At 31.2% G+C, this 19,482-nt stretch overlaps 1 pseudogene; it reads right to left on the bottom strand.

The window, feature by feature from the left end:
* Positions 1 to 402: 402 nt before the first annotated feature.
* LOC131172493 (beta-glucosidase 13-like) lies at positions 403 to 19,238 on the bottom strand (annotated as a pseudogene).
* Between the last annotated feature and the right edge of the window lie 244 nt (positions 19,239 to 19,482).

Here is a 19,482-nt window from a genome sequence, read left to right as displayed (position 1 = left end):
TGTTAAATTTTTTGCCTTAGAACAATGGTGCTTTTTTTGGCTGTTTCTGTCCGTGGGTGGTAGCATGGACCATCAAATATTATATGTCACAATTATATTTTATTATATAATATTTTATATTCAATGAATAAATAAATAATTATTTTCAATCAATGAAAAAGACCCACATGACACTACTTATTAAAATAAACATTTACTTAAAACACAAGTCAAAAGGATAATAGCTTTTATTTCAAAGATAGAACAGTAATACAATGAGGCATGCTTGGAATTCCAGCAAGGGAAATCGCATCACCAAAACATTTATTACAACAGAGACTAGGTCACTGGAGCTGAGCAGTAGTCCAGTGATATTATTTAACAGCAAGAAACAAAAATGCTACACAAATCGATACGGCACCTTCACATTATGTAGTATTTGCCAAGCTTCCTTGATTTACCTGAAGTAACTTGGCCGGTGGTCTTGCTTAAAGGTAGTGACTTCTTAGAGACTTCATTGTTCAGAAATTTGGTGAACCATTTAGCTGAATCCTTCTCGTATCTTGTCAAGTTGTTTTTGTAGTCTACACAGTATAAACCAAACCTTGAAGTATAACCAATATTCCATTCAAAGTTGTCCAAATATGACCATGCAAAGTAACCTCCGAGTTTAACATCGTCATTACTGCCAAAACCAACTATCATTAGAAAAATCGATTACGATTATCAAAAATCTATATATTAGTATCTTGGAGATTATACTCACTTGAGAGATTCCAATGCTTTCCACATATGCTTTTGATAATAGTCTATTCTGAATTGATCCTTAAGTGCATCCGAAATAGGTTGAGTTTCGTTATTAGCATTGTCAACCCCTAAATTTGTGTATTAAAAATTTTTAAATGATCAGACTAAAATAGAACTTTAATTCACAGGCTAGCATTCTTATCAAAGAAAAGTATTGACTACTTACCATTTTCAGTAATGTAAATTACAGGATCATCGTATTTGTTTTTGGTATAGTTTAAAAGACTTCGGATACCTTTTGGAAAAATGTAAAACCAGGGTGAGTAAGCTTGCAAATTTTAATTTTTATGTTAGAGATATCAATCATAAATGTATAATTCTCTCTTTCTTGTATTTTTACCAATTTATTTCCTTGTATGCTAACCTGTGGACCAATGAGATTACCATCATAATCAAAAGCTGCATAAAAAGACCATATATGTTATTAATTAACTTTTAAAAAAACAATAAATTTTCAATAAATATATAAAAGTTTACACACACATTTGCACATGAACATGACTATCAGTTTTGTGTCTGATATATTCTGGATCAACTGTATAATTGGGTTTTGCATAATATGAAGTGTAATATTGTAAGCCAATAAAATCATATGATTTTTTGAGCATCACTTTCTGTTTCATTAAATGTGAGCAATCTATCTCCAACTAAATTTTGAACTCTTTTTGGGTAATGACCATTGGTTAGAGGCTCCATCCACCTGAATATATATATATATATAAAATATATATATATGCATATTATTAAATACTTGTGCACGTAATAAAGACTCAGTTGCAACGTAATTTGGAAAAAAAAAACTTACAATCCAAACATGAAATAAAGAGCTGTTTCGGATGCTTCTATGTCAATTGCTCTATTGGAGAGAGGTTCAAACCAAAAGGTAAAAAGTGTTATCCCGATCTTTTCATCTTCGTTTTTCTGCACAGTCAATATAACTCAAATATACAAACATTTATACTTGAAAAAAAATGAAGTAATAAATTATACACACACAGATATCTTGTACTTTTCTCGATATACTTGTACAGCTATAGCATGAGAAAGGAGCATATGATGTGCAACTACGTAAGGTTCAGTGGCTGAGTTTCCAGCAAGACATAGAGGATTCACCCAAGCCGAGCATCTACCAAGGGCAAAAACTCCATCATCATAGGCAAATCCACTAAGAGTCCATGGTTCATTGAAAGTCATCCAATATTTCACACGGTCACCAAATTCATCAAAGAGAAGATCCACATAATCACGATAATCATCCCTATATTTTATACAACCATTTAATAAGATATTTTATTAGTTAGATGAAAATATTATTGTTGAAAGAGAAATTTTGACCTTCTAATATTTTGAAAATCTAATATGAAGTTGTATTCTTACACAATATTAGGGCTTAAAAAGCCACCATATTTGTCCTCTAAGGCTTGAGGAGTATCCCAATGAAAAATTGTAACAAAAGGTCTTAGGTCTGCATTTTGCAACAAAATAAGTTAGCTATTTGGTGTATTTTCTAACTTCACGAAGGAATTAGCTAGAAGATAAAGTTCCTTCATTATTTTTGAAAAAATAATAAAGGAATTAGATGACAATATTGTTAGCTACTTGATTAGTTTCCCTTGTTCAAATTTTCCAATAATAAAAGTTTAATGTTTTGTGGTTTTAACATGGTAAAAAGAAAAAAAAAAAAAAAGCCTACAATTTTACTATTTTGAATATGTTTTCTAAATATCAAAGATGGAAAAGTTCTAATCGTTAGATTGATTTTTTCTTAAAAGAAAGAAAGATAATTATCACCATTTTTTATAATTTCATCCATAACGCTATTGTAAAAGTCAATCCCTTGCTGGTTCACTCCTTCACGTCTCCTTCCACCTGAATATTCAAAATTTAAAAAGGAAAAATAAAAATTATTAATATATAATGTTGAAAAAATTGAAGCCAACACATTTTTAAAAGTTTAAAACATTGATTAGGTACTTACTAGGTATAACTCTAGGCCATGAAATGGAGAATCTGAAAGCATCAAAACCCATGTTTTTCACATTTTTTATATCTTCCTGTAACCTCAATTCATAAATCTTGTTAAATTTTATTATTGACAGTAAACAAGGACTTTGTAGGAAAAGAAAAAGATTTAAAAAAAAAAGTTTTGACTATTATACTCGGAAGTGATGGTAGAAATCAACTGCAACATCTCCATTGCTGTGATCTAATATCCTCTCTGCAATCAAAAAGATTATATAGAAATAAGTAACATTTTGCATATATGTGGAAAATTAGAAGATGTTTTGAGTGCAGTAAAAAATAATGCACTTCATATTCACAAAATTTCAATTATTTCTTAGAATATGGACCATTAGTCCTATAGGCATGTGAGAGAAGGAGCATCTGTTTCATGAGCACTCAATAATTTCATTCCTTCTCTTTATATATAAGGATTTTAGAGATTAAATAATTTACTCATATACACACAAAGATACTGGAGTCTCATGCGTAAATGTGTCCCAGACACTAGGTCCTCTGCCTGATATGTTTGCTGCACCTTCAATCTGAATGCCACAAAGAAGAGAAGTTAAATAATAGTTAGTGAAGAAACACTTGGAATCTTTAGTACTTTATGTTCATCCTTTAAGATTTTCTATTCTTTTCTTTTTGTTTTTATAAAGTGAGAATTTATGAAGAAAAATTATGAAAAAGTTCTTAGACATCTATCAATTAATTAATTGTTTCTCATTCCAGCTAGAAGTTTTAGTTGGAATAACCGTTTCACTGTATAATTTTTCCAAAATTAGGCAGAAAAGGCCAAGTGAAAAAACATAGAATTAGATAAAATATGAAGTTAAAAACGTGAAGATTGAAGAACTTTCATTCTAGTGAAAAAGAGATTTTGGGAGACCACAAAACTGCTACGATCCCAGAATAAAAGCTTATACCTGGTAAGCAGAAGTGGCAGTCCCAAAAATAAAGCCTTCTGGAAAATAACTACGGCTAAAATCTGCAGGGATATCATCATCATCATCATCATCATCATCTGCCATTGCTGGCTTAGTATGAGCTAACAAGCTCATGAAGAAGATGAGAATCCCTAACAGCAGAAGAGAGTGTTTAGTAGCCAAAGCCATAATTTATGGTATTGAGATTTCAAGTGCCCCTGTGGATTTCACTTCTTTGGCAGTGCCTCCTTTATATAGAAGTTCATGCAATGGCATGAAATTGTAAATTTGTCCACGTGATGATTTGCATGCATGGCTGCTGCGTCTAATTAATGTCTATAATAGCATTAAAATAAGCCAAAGATTCCTCGATATAAGCCAAAGTAAGGTTTCTTCGTGCCATGCAACTTTCTTACTTTACAGAAACGAATATATTTTAAAACGTAATTTGATTGAAATTTAGATGATTTTTTAGAACTAATTTTAACTTTTAGATTGATTTTTATTTCTGTCCAAATAATTAATTAATTTGTTATGTGTCAAAGCTATATAACATTCAATCAAATCAATTCCCACTATTTATTAAACAGTATAAATATATATATTTATATATATAATTTATTTTCATCCAATATCTATAAATAAATCTAGTGAAAAACATGTTTAATTTAATTGCTGTATAGCTAATAACAGTTAGTGGTTGAAGGTAAAATATTTAATATTGACGATTAATAATTTATTTTATTGTATATATAAAAGAGAGGGAGTTGAACTTGTCTCTCAAATTCAACATACATGAGATTACCAATGAATTATATACCGCTGCATTGATGACTAACAATTAAAATTTCAAAAGCTAACAACTAAAAATTTTATCTTTCAACTTTATAATTAGAATTCTGATTTTTGACAAGTTATTTCAATAGTTTTATGTTTAAAAAAGGCTTAAATAAAATTAAGAGTCTAAAAATCAAAAGTTAATACAAAAACCCAATAAAATGATCACTTAACTTTTGTCCAGACATCGATAAATGTGGGCAGACTTAACCTTTCACCTAATAATTAAACAGTAAACTTACCTTTCACCCAACTAGTGGTGTCTCAAAGCCATAAATGCTGGCAGAGTCTCATGACATTAAAGCCAAAGCAAGATTCCATCAACTTTTTTTTAGAAATAAATTTAATATAATTGAACTTCAAACAATTTTTTAGACCTAATTTAAACTTCTAGATAAGTTTACTTTGCAAATATAATAAGTTATACCGAAAATTAAGAATGGATGAATCTATCAAATTTCAACTATTTTTATATTGTAACTCCAGGAACCATATAACTGTTGATAATTTACAAATAAGAGGTTGGACATTTTCTTGTGGCTAGATAAAACTAAATTTGTCAAACCTTTGTTGTAGTTTTCGTAAAGCTAAAATCGACTAATTAATATGTTAAAAGAAAAAATTCTACAAAATTTGTTCACTGAGTATAAGTCTATGTGTTTATTAAAAAAAAATACTTTAATTATTCATCAATTATCTTTAAGTTTTGATAGTCTTAGGATAAAATTTTTGAAACAACAATATTAGCAAGGCATAGGTAGAAGTATATAGTAAAATGAAATGAAAAAAAAAAAAAATTAGATAATGGAAGCCAACACTTAAAAATAGGTGATAAAATCGATATGGTGCAAATGAAAACCGACAGACAAAAATGAAGTTATGAATTGTTTCTTAAAAGTTTCGGTTTTCGTAATGAGCGATAGACACAATAATGAAGCAATTATATCGTAGGAGCCAAAATCTTAAATGGCTAGGTGGTCGTATTCTTTAGATAACTCCTTTATCTAATTATCTTTTCTTTTTATTGAATATTATTGTTATTATGGAAAGGGCAACCGTAATGCATGCATGCCTTAAAAAAAGAGAGGTTAGATTCTAATGTAATGCTGATTTTGATCAATTCAATTTGGAAGATTTTTAGCTAAAACTCATTAAAAAAGTTTAGAAGGTTTGAAAATAGCACTTTTTGTCAATTAAGAGTAGTTTAGTTGATATATATATATAAAGTGTGTTGAATCTTTTTATTTATCTATTTTGATATTTATTATATCTATGGTGAGAAAGAGAGTGTCACTTTCCTCAAAATAATCGATAATTATTATCTGTCATTAAATTTTTATTAAATTAAAAAATATTATATTTCTTAAAAATGTATTAATTTTTTGCTATATATTTATTATATGTTTTATTATTAATTTATTTAACTAGCTAGTATAACTAACACATAATTAATAATAGATAAGATTACTTACAAGTCATTATCTCCCCAATAAGAAATTCAAATTACTATATATAGTCTTTGATTATTAATTTATAATAAATTCTTGAAATACTGTTCATAATAATCTACAATATTTTTAAAAAAAAAAAGATGGATTGATTTTTTAATACAAATTATCTTCTGTAATCAATGTGACAAATTAAAGCTAGCTCTTGAGTCGATGCATATATTGCATTCTCCACAAGCTAAATCCATGTGAAAATTCAGAATAAAATTGTTGTGGAGTAAGTGCTAAGAAACTGTTTCATAACCCTTCAGTCGGTGGTAAAAAAATGTCATGTTGCTCTTGAGTCGATGTTCACATATTAACAATTTTCAACCATTTTTTTTAATTTTAATTTCCCCAATTATTTAACACACACACACATATATAGTTTCATTTTTAATAGACTTATAAATTATTTGGTTCATAAAATAAAAAATAATTATTATTTACTTTATTTTTAATAAATAGTTTTAACCCTTAGAAATCAAATGGTGCAAAATTGGAAGCTTCTCTCCCTTAATGCTAAAAGGAACATAATTGTCCTTTCAAAATAACGATACAATATCTATAATAAAATTTATTGTTTAAATTTAAAACATCATGATAAAATTATTTTCTCATAAAAATAATGCAATTTTAATATTTAATGAAATTTTGTTTTTAATAAATAAATTGGGAATTATATTAATTTAATTATTATATCTACAGGTAATTAATTATAGATGTAAACACTGTATAAAAAGAACCGTCAATAAAAAAAAATAAAAGAAAAAGAAAAGGATTGACAACATTTCGATATATTCTTCTTTCTTTTCATTCTAGCTCTTGAGTCAATGCAATATTGCATTCTTCACAAGCCAAATCCAGAAGAAAAATCAAAAGAAAATTGTTGAGTAAGTGGTAAAAGAACTGTCACATATATAACTCTTTGAGTGTATATATACATATATTGCATTCTTCTAGCCAAATTCATCATGTGGAAATTAATTCAGAAAAAAAAAATTAAACAATAATTGTGGAGTAAGTGGTAACAAATTAAACTGTCACATAACTCATAACTCTTGGGTCGAGATATATATATATATATATATATATATATATATATATATATATATATTTCTTATCACTTACTCCACATGAATATTATATATATATAATATTCATGTGGAGTAAGTGATAAGAAATTAAACATGTAATAAATATAAAAAATGATAATTTAGGAGATTTGGATTCGATCTATCCTATATAAAAACCAGTTTAATTAGCTGGACAAAAAGAAGAAGTAAAGAACACTCCCAATAAGAACTAAATTATACAATAAAAATCGAAAGAAAATCTCTTTTTAAGTAAGAAATTATATTGCTTTCAAAAGCCAGCCACTGTTCTGTGACCTGTGGACATCCATTTAGTGGATTTCTGATAATGAGCTTATCGACAATGTTTTAGACGCAATTGTTAATCTTTTCTTCATTAATAAGTTATTTGAAAAAATAATCGAGTCTAACTCATTTTAAAAAATTAGTTCAAAATGGATTGTTTAAGTCTTATATTATCAGAGCCAACTCTTATTTCGATATTGAACTATCTACAAATATTTAGTTCTACAAACTTCACTCTAATATTCATTACTAGACATATTTAAGGAGAGTATGTTTTCCCATATGGACCAGCTATAAGGCAAGAGTGCTAAATATAAAGATTTGAGAATCCTCATCTTTGAGCTTGCTATTGGGGTTGAGTTAAATCTAGCCCATTTTCTTTACATGGTATCAGAGTCAATCATTATCTCGATGTAGGGGATTGTATTGTTATCTCGATGTAGGGGATTGTATTGTACCACATCAACTGAGTATTAAGGCAAGAGTGCTAAGTATAAAGATTTGAACAATTCTCCCCCCTTAAACTAGTTTTTAAAGGTGAATTAGGCCTGACTATTTTCTCAAAACTCTTTTCATCAGAGTTTCTAATCTTACTAATCATCCACAATTTTGTGTGTGTGTTTTTTTTTTAAATCATTCATGTATATATTGAATACTATTAATTAGTATTTGAAGAAAAGATCATTTAAACAATACAACTTATATACATAAAAATATGATTGGGATGTTGGACTTGAGATAGCAATAAATGTATTTTAACTATTAACTATAATAAAATCAATATAAAATTCGCGTCACAATCAATAATCTGAATAAAATCATTGTTACGTAGAGCAGTTTTTACTACTCTACATGCTTGATTACAAGTATGGAGGTGTTTATGTTTTATTATTTCCAAATGCTTATATATTAGGTGTTAGTAATTCAGTTGTTCAATATGTAGTATTTTAATAGAATCTTCGATGTGTGCCTTTTTTGAGCCAATATGTGTGCATATTTATTTTCGGTAAAAAAATTATAGAATCTTTAATGAGGGGACTAAAATATTAGTGAAATTAAATATTAGAACTAGTAAATTCATTTTTAAAATTATGTGAATTGCATCAGTAATTTTCTTTATTTTTTCTTCTTAGGCAAAGTCGATATATTAAAATTAAATTTAAATTAAGTTGAGGCATGTAAAATTTAACATGACATATGAACTAAACTCAGGTCAACAGACCTCCTCAGTACACCCAGCCTATATATGCCATGCTAAGAGAAAAAAACTTGCCAAAGATATAGAAAGAGAAAACCCAGGAGACGAAAAACAAGCAAAAGACGTCTGAAGAGAGGGGGCAAAAAAATGCATCGCAGGTATAAATTAAAGGAAAGCAATGAAGTCTTCGAAGTGAGAGACCCCGGCTTTTGCAAGATGAACAGCTAGAGAATTAGCTTCCCAAAGAGTATGGACGAAGGGGAATTGAGGCAGAGAGGCAATCAAGTTGAAAATCTCATTAATGTAGTTGCTATGTCTCCAAGGCTTCGGCAAACTACCTTATGCCCAAGAGAGAGTGTTTTCAGAGTCAAATTCAAAAATAAGATTGTGAGTGATGGAATTGAAAGAAAAGTGTCGCTTGGTGATTAATAAGGCCTTATGAATTGCTCTAATTTCAGCTTCATTCGCATCTGTTATTCAACAAGAGAAAAATGCATTTGATGATCCAAATGAAACGCGAAGTAAATTTCCTAAAATTTTAAGAATTAAATAATAATTTTTGTAATTGATTAAAGTAATTTTGGATATTTTATTTATAATTAGTGATAATTTTTATCTAATTTTAATTAATATATAAGGACATAATTGTTGAACATTTAAATAAGATAATAAATTATTACAAATTAAAAATAGTGCACATAATTTTTTCATCAAATCTCAAATGACATTTTGCAAAATATATATATTTTTTTATTAATTATTTGGTGTTTCAATACTTCCCAAAATACTATAGGCTTCATTTAAAATAAATCATTTGCAAGAAAAGAATTTAAATGAATTCTCACACAAGCATGCATTTTTTTTATTTATTTAAAAATGAATTTTTTAAAATTAAAATAAATCGAATTCTTTCATTTCAAAAATAAAAATTAATCAAAAAGAAATTAATTGAATTAAATCCTTGTAAAATTCTAGATTCTAAATAAGGGGATAATGTCTAGCTATAGAATTGGGCTAAAGTGTAGAAATGACAACGGGGCATGGCGAAATGAAAGAGAAAATTTGTATTTTATAATCTTTTTTCATATAGGAGAATTTATATAAAATAATAAATTAATAATAAATAAGCATATATACGTTATTAAGTCTTAAAAAATACATAATTTTTTATTAAAAAATTTACTAATTATAGTTGTTTACATATGAATTTATTTACCATTCCATATAAAAAGTCTAAATGCAATAACCTCTCCACTAAGTTGACTCTACAATTATTTTAAAGTGGTGATGTTAAAAGTCACTATTGATGTGGCCCAACCGCAAGTGTACGGGTCGCACAATTAGTATAGATAAGATATTATTCATTCGAAGAATTGTGTTAATGATTGAATTTTTGATATAAAATTAACTAATTTTAGCCAAATTTAAACTAAAAAGTAATTAAAATAAGTGATTAAAAATTTAGTGATATAATAGGAAATTCAACTCAGAAATAATTTAAATGGGAAATTTAACTAAAATTGTAAGAAATTTACTTATGGGTGTCGAATCCACCGGAAATTAAATTAACTAAAATCACTAATTATGAAATATTTTCTACAGTAAGTGGTAAATCCAGGTCGAACCCTAGAGACTGAATTATTAAATTTCGTGCACTTGTGTAATAGAAAAAGAAACAAAGGTTGGGGGGTTAATTCACAATCCAAAGAAAAATTCAAAAATAAAAAATTTTCAAATTAAACAAACTTCAGTCCAAGGTAATTCGAATTCCAATGCATTGATTTGATCATAGACAAAAGAAATACAATTATATTAGTGGGTGTCGAATCCACTAGAAATTAAATTAACTGAAATTACCAATTATGAAATATTTTCTGTAGCAAGTGGTAAATCCAGGTCAAACCCTAGAGACTAAATTATTAAATTTTGTGCACTTATGTAATAGAAAACGAAACAAACAAAGATTTGGGTTGGGGAGGGGGGGTGTTTGTAACACAAAATGAGAAGAAATCAGAAATTCAAGAACTAAATATTAAAATCTCAATCTAGACAAACTTCAGTCCAAGGTAATTTGCATTCCAATGCATTGATTTGATCATAGACAAAAGAAATACAATTATCTCTTATTGAATACTTAACGTAGATTTACCAAACAGCAAGGTAAGCCCCTGACTTCCTTATACTCATCAATTCGAGCCCAGCACTCTTATTAACTCTAATTATTAACTAAGTTAGTATTAAGCAATCCTCATCAAATTAATAACTGCTTTAAGAAAAGGAAGTAGTTAAGCTGAACAATAATTTATGAAGCATAAATCATTTAATCCACCCTATTGTTTCCTTAGGTTATTATCGAAAACTGGGATCATAATCAATAAAACCTAACTGCTACTCTTGTTCAATCTTACACAACAATTATGGATTATGAAGATGAACTAGCAATTGATCTCATCAAACAATTAACTAATAGGTCTTTTTAGCAAATCATTCAATAGATCAAAGACAAAGAAATCAGAAAATAATAGATATTCAAAAAGACATAAATTAAATTAAGAACCTGGTCTCATAAATCACACATAAGAACTTGAATCCCTTGAACTGAATTAAAAACTTAGCCACTCATGTTCATGGCTTACAGAAAAAATAAAGAAGAACAAAGACGAAAATCTAAAAGACGAATGGAGAGGCTACTGAATTTGGATATGAAGGTGTTGGAGGCGTCCGAAAAATGGTCCTTTGAGTCTGCTGCTGCCTCTTCTATTTATAATAAATGGTCTAGGGTTAGGTTTTTAGAGTCTCTGTTAAAAACTGCAACTGGAGCAAAATCAGAAAACTGACTGTCGACGGATACACGGCCCGTGTATCACTACACGACCCAGGGCCGTGTAACTTACTGGAGCTAAATGGGCATGTTTCGTATTGGCACATAAAGTTACACGGGTCTCCAGGATTTGCACGGGTCAAGTTACACAGCTCGTGTACTTTGTTTCTTTCTCGGTTCTCTGGATTTCTTCTGGCAGAATGTTACACGGGTCCATAATTGTGCTTACATGACCCGTGTACTTTGTATCAATAATGCTTCTCAGTCCTTTGACCTATCCAAGCTTCCTTTCACACTTCTATGCTCTAGAACTTCACCAAAACCCTAAAAAATACAGCAAGAGTCAAATTAATGCAATTGCTAACAATTTCTCCATTTAACACAATTTTTTCAATAACTCTCTAAACATATGCCTAGATGATAAATATACTTAACCAATTGAATTAAACATAAAAACATACTAGAAACACTAGAAGTGATGGGAGTAAAATTAATAAATTATGCACTTATCAAATTCCCCCACACTTATTCTATGCTTGTCCTCAAGCATGACTTAAATTCTCAATTAACTTCACTTAGAAGTTCCTTAACTTCACCTTATCACAATATTTTCTAACAAAAGATTAAAAGTTTAAAAGAAGAGGCAAGTAAGGTAATAACCATCACAACAAATTTCATCAACACCATACCAATTTATCAAAAATTTTTCAACACAAAATAAAAGGCTTGAAATCAATTAAGCTCACACAATTAAAGTTCCATAAAATTTTAAATCAATACATACCAAAACACAAGACTAATTTATCAAGGCACAACAATTATAGCTATTTGCAAATCTTAGGGGAGATAGAAATGCCTTTTTTTTTTCTTTTGAAATTGGTACTTCTCTCTTGTCACAGTTATATATATATATTTTCAACCGTCACTTTCAGAAAAGTACCTTACTCATATCCTAGCTAGCTTATCCTAGCTAGCTTTTGGCCTGAGAATTGACATGGGGTTCATGAAGACCCCTGGTTAGTTTGCTTAACTTTCAAGTTCAATCTTTTATTTCCCCCAATTTATGCATCTACATAGTATAAAGTGCTCTGATAGATTAAATAAAGTTCTGAAATATGCATGACACTAGTTTAAAGCACACATAACTAATCATTTCACCATTAAATCAAGCCTAAATGATTTATACAGGAAAAAAAATTTGCTCTATGGTATGGAGAAGAGGGAAAATCCATCATTAAAGTTACTATTACCTTGCTTAAAATTTAAAAAATTCTATCTAAAATAGAAAAGTCATTTCAAGGACAAAGCACTTCTCTCCGAGAGTTAATATAGAATCATGAATCAAGCTTATGAGAACGATTTTTTTGTTTTTTTTTTTATTCAAAACTCCTCCCCCACACTTAAAACTTACATTGTCCCCAATGTAAAGCCTAAATGTAAAAGAAGAAAGAAAAAAATGCTAGAAAATAAAATAAAATAAGATAAGAGAAACAAAACAAATCTGATTGTGGCTAACAAGCCACCTATGGGTTGCCTCCCAAGAAGCGCTTTTGTTTATCGTCGTTAGCTCGACATGGAAAATCTCCTTAATCCTCATAAATTGGGTTACTCAATTTGAGCTCCTGCACTGTATGCTCCTGAAACCCTTCATAAAATGGTTTGAGTCTATGACCGTTGACCTTGAACACCTTATTAGTTCCTAAACTTTGAATTTCAACTACACCATAAGGAAACACATTAGTAACAATAAGGGTTCCAATCCAATGAGAATGCAACTTACCAGGCATCAGCTTCAATCGGGAATTGTACAATAAAACTTTTTGTCCAACCACAAATTGCTTCCTTAGAATTAGTTTGTCATGGAATGCCTTGGTCTTTTCATTATAGATCTTAGAGTTCTCATAAGCCTCAAGTCGAATTTCTTCTAATTCCTACAATTGTAATTTTCTTTCCACACCAGTAGTATCCAAATCCAAATTACAATGTTTAACAATCCAAGAAGCCTTATGTTCTAACTCAACAGGAAGGTGACACAACTTACCAAATACCAATCTGAAGGGGGACATACCTATGGGTGTCTTATAAGCAGTCCTATAAGCCCACAATGCATCATCAAGTCTAAGGCTCTAATTTTTTCTATTTGGCTTCACTGTTTTTTCCAAAATAGACTTGATCTCTCTATTAGACACCTCTGCTTGCCCACTTATTTGAGGATGATAAGGTGTAGATACTCTATGGAAAACACCATATCTCCTCAATAATGCCTCAACAGTTCTATTACAAAAATGTGTGCCCCGATCACTAATTAAAGCTCTAGGAACTCCAAACTTGCTAAAAATGTTTGACTTGATAAAACCTATGACAGCTTTAGAATCATCAATCCTGGTGGCTTTGGCTTCCACCCATTTCGAAACATAATCAACAGCAAGTAATATATAAACAAAGCCAGAAGAAGAAGGAAATGGACCCATAAAATCAATACCCCACACATCAAAAATCTCACAAACAAGTATTAGATTCTGAATCATCTCATTCCTACGGGTTAAACTTCCTGTTCTTTGACATTGTTCACAATTTTTGCAAATCAAATATGAATCACAAAATATAGTTGGCCAGTAAAAACCACAATCTAATATATTTCTACCGGTTCTCTTGGGTCCAAAATGACCTCCACATGCATAGGCGTGACAAAAAGTAAGAACAGATTGAATCTCATTATCAGGAACACATCTCCTAATAATTTGATCTGAATAAAATTTCCACAAATAAGGATCATCCCACACATAATACTTAGCCTCACTTTTCAATTTCTCTTTCTTAGCTCTACTCAAATCAAAAGGCACAACCTTAGTAGCCAAATAATTCACCAAATCAGCATACCAAGGGATCATACCTTGCAATTTAAATAACTGCTCATCAGGAAAAAGTTCCTGCAAAGGAAATGGATCTTCTTATGTCACTAACCTGCTCAAATGATCTGCTACCAAGTTCTCAGCTCCTTTCTTATCTTTGATTTGAAGATCAAATTCTTGTAGTAGAAGGATCCATCTAATCAACCTTGGTTTTGCTTCCTTCTTTGCCAAGAGATACTTCAACGCTGCATGATCAGAGAAGATAATTATTTTGGAACCAAGCAAATATGACCGAAATTTATCTAAAGCAAAAACTATAGCTAAAAACTCTTTTTCGATCGTAGAATAATTACGCTGAGCTGAATTGAGTGTTCTGGATGCATAATAAATCACATGAAAGAGCTTCCCAATACGCAGCCCTAAAACTGCTCCCACTGCATAATTACTCGCATCACACATAATTTCAAACGGTATAGTTCAATCAGGAGCCTGGATAATAAGGGGTAATGTCAATACAGATTTTAATTTGTCAAAAGCCTCCTTGCACTCTTCACTGAACTCAAAAGAGACATATTTTTGTAAGAGTCTAGACAAAGGCAATGCTATTTTAAAGAAATCCTTAATGAACCTACGATAGAAACCTGTATGACCAAGAAAAGAGCGTACTACCCTTACAATTGTGGGGTAGGGTAAGTTCACAATTAAATCAATTTTTTATTTATTCACCTCAATACCCCTATTAGAGATAATATGACCCAAAACAATCCCCTATTCCACCATAAAATAACACTTCTCATAATTCAAAACAAGATTTTTCTCAATGCATCTCTCAAGAACAGAATTTAAATGATGTAAACATGCATCAAATGAATCACCATACACAGTAAAATCATCCATGAATACCTCAATGCATGTATCAATGTAATCTGAAAATATGCTCATCATGCATCTCTGAAATGTGGCAGGTGCATTACAAAGCCCGAAGGACATCCTTCTAAAAGCAAAAGTTCCAAAAGGACAAGTGAAGGTAGTCTTCTCTTGATCTTCTGGTGCAATCGCAATTTGATTATATCCAGAAAAGCCATCGAGAAAACAGAAATAAGACTTACCTGCTAACCGCTCAAGCATCTGATCAATGAATGGTAGTGGGAAGTGGTCCTTCCTTATTGTTGAATTCAGCTTGCGGTAGTCTATGAACATTCGCCATCCACTCTGAATCCTTATTGGGACAAGTTCATTATCTTGATTTGCTACCACAGTGACTCTTGACTTTTTTGGCACTACTTGGACTGGACTTACCCATTTTCTGTCTGAAATTGGGTAAATAAATTGTAACACCCTAGGCAAATCCCACATCGGCAAAACAGGAGAGAGATGCTAGGTTTATAAGTTGGCAGCTCGTAACCCCTAGTGACGCGTTTTAAAACTGTGAGGGCTTCGACCCAGAGCAGACAATATCACTAGTGGGTCGGGCCGTTACATATTTGGTATCAGAGCTGGACTCCCTCTAGTATGGTGTGTGGTGCGAGGATGCACCAGGTGGAAGCTGGTGGGCTTGTCACGACCCAGGGGTGGGGTTGGGACGTGCTTGTTCAACCAGCTACACACTAGGGTGGAAACTTCGTGTCCCACATCGGAAAAACGAAGAAAAGATTTGGGCCATATATGTGGGAGCCTTCCTCACCTGGTCAGCGCGCTTTTGGGAATGAAACCTCTCAAGGGACAAATATGTGAGGCCCATGGGCCAAAGCAAACAATACTAACTGGAGAAGGATCGGGCTATTGCATTTATTGGTATCAGAGCAAAGGTTTAGGCGTTCATAGGCATAGGCCCAAAGCGGACAATATCACTAGTGGGCCGGGCCGTTAAGCGTGGTGGGCCCATAACCCACAGGTCCCAGGATCGAAACCTGGCTCTGATACCACAAATGTAACGGCCCAGCCCACTAGTGATATTGTCCGCTCTGGGCCGAAGCCCTCACGGTTTTAAAACGCGTCAATAGGGGTTAGGAACCTCCATCTTATGAACCCAGCATCTCTCCCGTGTTTTGTCGATGTGGGATTTGCCTAGGGTGTTACAGAATTTGGGCATGGATTCTTCATGGAAAATGGGCTATTTTGGGTCTAGTTTCACCTCCAATTGGCCTCATACCAATTGGGGTCACACAATTTCATTTATTGCCTAAATTGTACACTGCCCTCAACAAACACAACCTGCAGAAAATTAACACTTCCAAAACTTAATCTTCTCCAACTTCCTTACTTCAATTTGCATGCAATACACTTCTATAAGCAACAATCTCATCCCAATTAGGTCAAATTTCAAGCATTTACACAAAATCTCCAAGTCATGTACACAAACCCTAATTTCCAAGTTTCAAACTCAATCAATTCAATCCCTTTTCACTTCTCATACATATAATCATATCAATCATCATCTCTAAACTCATTTACATTATTTGAACACAATAAAGCCCAATACATTTCATGGCTGCCAAAATTTGGAGACATCATGGGTTCATGAATTTCTTGTTAATTTCTTGAAATTTCCATTTATCTCAAGTCACTTTCAAGTATTAAAGAAGAAGGAAGGGAGAAAAGCACTAACCTCTTATGACCCAACTTGAAAATTTTCCCAAAACTTCAACTTTTCTTCTCCCTATGGGTACCTAAAGCTTCCTTATAATGTGGGCTAAATTTTTAATAAAGGGGACCATGGGTTTTGGTGGATAAATGAAGAGAAACTCAAGCTCAAAGCTTGAGCAAAAATGGTGGAGGGGGGAGAACATGGAGACGGCAAGGAGAGAGAGAAGAGGAAATGAAGAAGACTTGTGGTTGGTGAATTTTTGTCTCTTGTGTCTTATATATATATATTCTATAATTATTGTACTTTATTTTTTTTTAAATGCCATAAGTCTATTTCCTTTCTTTTCTTTTCTTTCCTTTTCTTTTCTTTTCTTCTTCTTTCTCTTCTCATTTTCCAAATTCAAATTCATAAATTTAATTTATGTTAATTATTTTATTTCCTACTTTTAATTTGACATTTAAGTCAAAATTCACCTTTATGGGTAAAATGACCAAAATGCCTTTCATGGTGCTCATCGGGTTATTTTTATTATTTTATATTAATTTATAAATTCTCTAAACTTTAATTTATTTTTCTCAAAATTTTTTTTCTATATTTTTTTTAATATTTATTTCATTAATTTATGTCTCCTCACTATAGTTTAAGTGTAGTTCCAGACATCCTGACTGTCCGAACAGACATTAGTCGTCGGAACAGTAAAATGTACGGACTACTTACGGTGAGGGCGTTACAATTCTTCCCCTCTAAATAAAATTTCGTCCTCGAAATTTACACAGTGTAATTAATCGAGGGACCGCTATCTCCTTGTCTTTTCACCTTTTTGTGTTATAATACTTTACTTTTTTTTATACTAATTAATAAATTCTCTAAATTTTATTTTATTTCTCAAAATTTTTCCTATATTTTTTTTTAATATTTATTTCATTAATTTATGCCTCATCACTATAGTTTAAGTATAGTTCCAGACATTTTAACTGTTCGAACAGACATTAGTTGTCGAAACAGTAAAATGTATGGACTACCTACGGTGTGGGCATTACAATAAATTAAAATAAAAAATAAAAAGAAAAAAAGAAAAAAATCTCTATAGAAACTCACCTGCCTCGTCCCTCCCTAGATAGGGGAAGTCCCTGGAGATCGGGGTCCGCCCCTGACTCGCCCTTTACTATTTTTAAAATGTGGCACAATTCAATTGAGCAATTCATAGTCCAGCGTTTTTTTTTATTGGTACATCAGGAAATCTCCTGCTCATTTTATGATTCACAAAAATTAATTCCTTTTAAATTCATGACTGTCTCTCTCAACAATATCTTCTCTAAGAATCTAATTTGAGTTTTTACTTAGGAGCTCAGGCCTTACCACTGCAGCTAATACTTGTTGGTATAGTCCAGTAATTTTAATCATATTTATTAGATATATAAAATTATTCTTTAGAACTCCACTAAACTTTTAAATGGAGTAGTTTCCTAATATGATATTAGAATCTCTAAATTAAAAGGTCTAGAATTATCTCTATTTATTTAATTAAATGTTTCAGCACAAACAAAATAAGCTTGTGCTTGTTCATGTTTTAAGCTAGTGGTTGTTCCCATGTAAAATAAATAGAATTTATGTGTTTATATCTTGAGTCAATAACAAATTAGATTCAAGTAAATTTGGTTTGATTTATCATCACTGGCTTGATAAAAGACTTTGAAACACAAATTTAGCTAGCCACGGAGGAATGCTGCACATCCAGATAAACAATCTAAATTTCTAAACTTCAAGAAACCCATCATTTGAGCTTATTTAACCACTTAGAAGGATATAATATTACGAGACAACAAAAGTAACACAGAGATCATAGAAAAAGTTCTAAAATTTTTCAGAGCGTAAGCGTGTAACTCAAATTGTTAAAGATGAATTGAAGATTACAAGAGTAGCTGCTGCCCATGATGAACCATTTTCAATTGAAAAAGGAACTAATTGAATGATACATGTTTGGTTCACCGATCTTGATCTCAGCAATTCAGTGAGCAATCTTAAGTTTCCACTCTTAATTAAAACTTTGCCCATTGCAGGCTGCAGCACTCTAATTCAGATGATTCTGAAGAGTGATTAGATTTTTTTTCCTTCATGTATTTGGTCGATTAGAAGAATGAAATTGTAAATTACCATCATCAAATTCAGAGCTAAAAAGCTCTTACCTTCAGAATTCCCAATTCCTAGAAAAGTTTTCTGCGGTTGACAATGTCCCACATTAGATTGCGGTGGAGAAACAGAACAAGCGTGGAGTATTTTGTTGGTTCTGATGGTAGTGGGAAAATCGCGGCTGCCAGTGGTAGTGACAACGCCGATGAGGAAGGCAGCTTGCAGCGCCATGCCAGGAAGTCAGAGAGAGGAACATAGTAAGGGTCTGTTTGGATGGGGTAAGTAAAGTGTAAATAATGGAATGGTAAGAAAGAGTAAGAAAGGGGAAGAATAAGGAGGATTATAATAAAAAAATCTCATTTTTGGGAAGGAATAAATTAATAAAAAGGTAAGGGAAGATAATGTATATTCTTTATGTTTCAGAAGAGGTAAATGAGAGAGAAATTTAAGGATTATATAAATAAAAATCTTCATA

Source organism: Hevea brasiliensis, chromosome 14, assembly GCF_030052815.1.
Source record: "Hevea brasiliensis isolate MT/VB/25A 57/8 chromosome 14, ASM3005281v1, whole genome shotgun sequence".
Classification (NCBI taxonomy): domain Eukaryota; kingdom Viridiplantae; phylum Streptophyta; class Magnoliopsida; order Malpighiales; family Euphorbiaceae; genus Hevea; species Hevea brasiliensis.
Note: the sequence above shows the minus strand (reverse complement) of the source record. Positions and strands in the feature narration are given on the sequence as shown.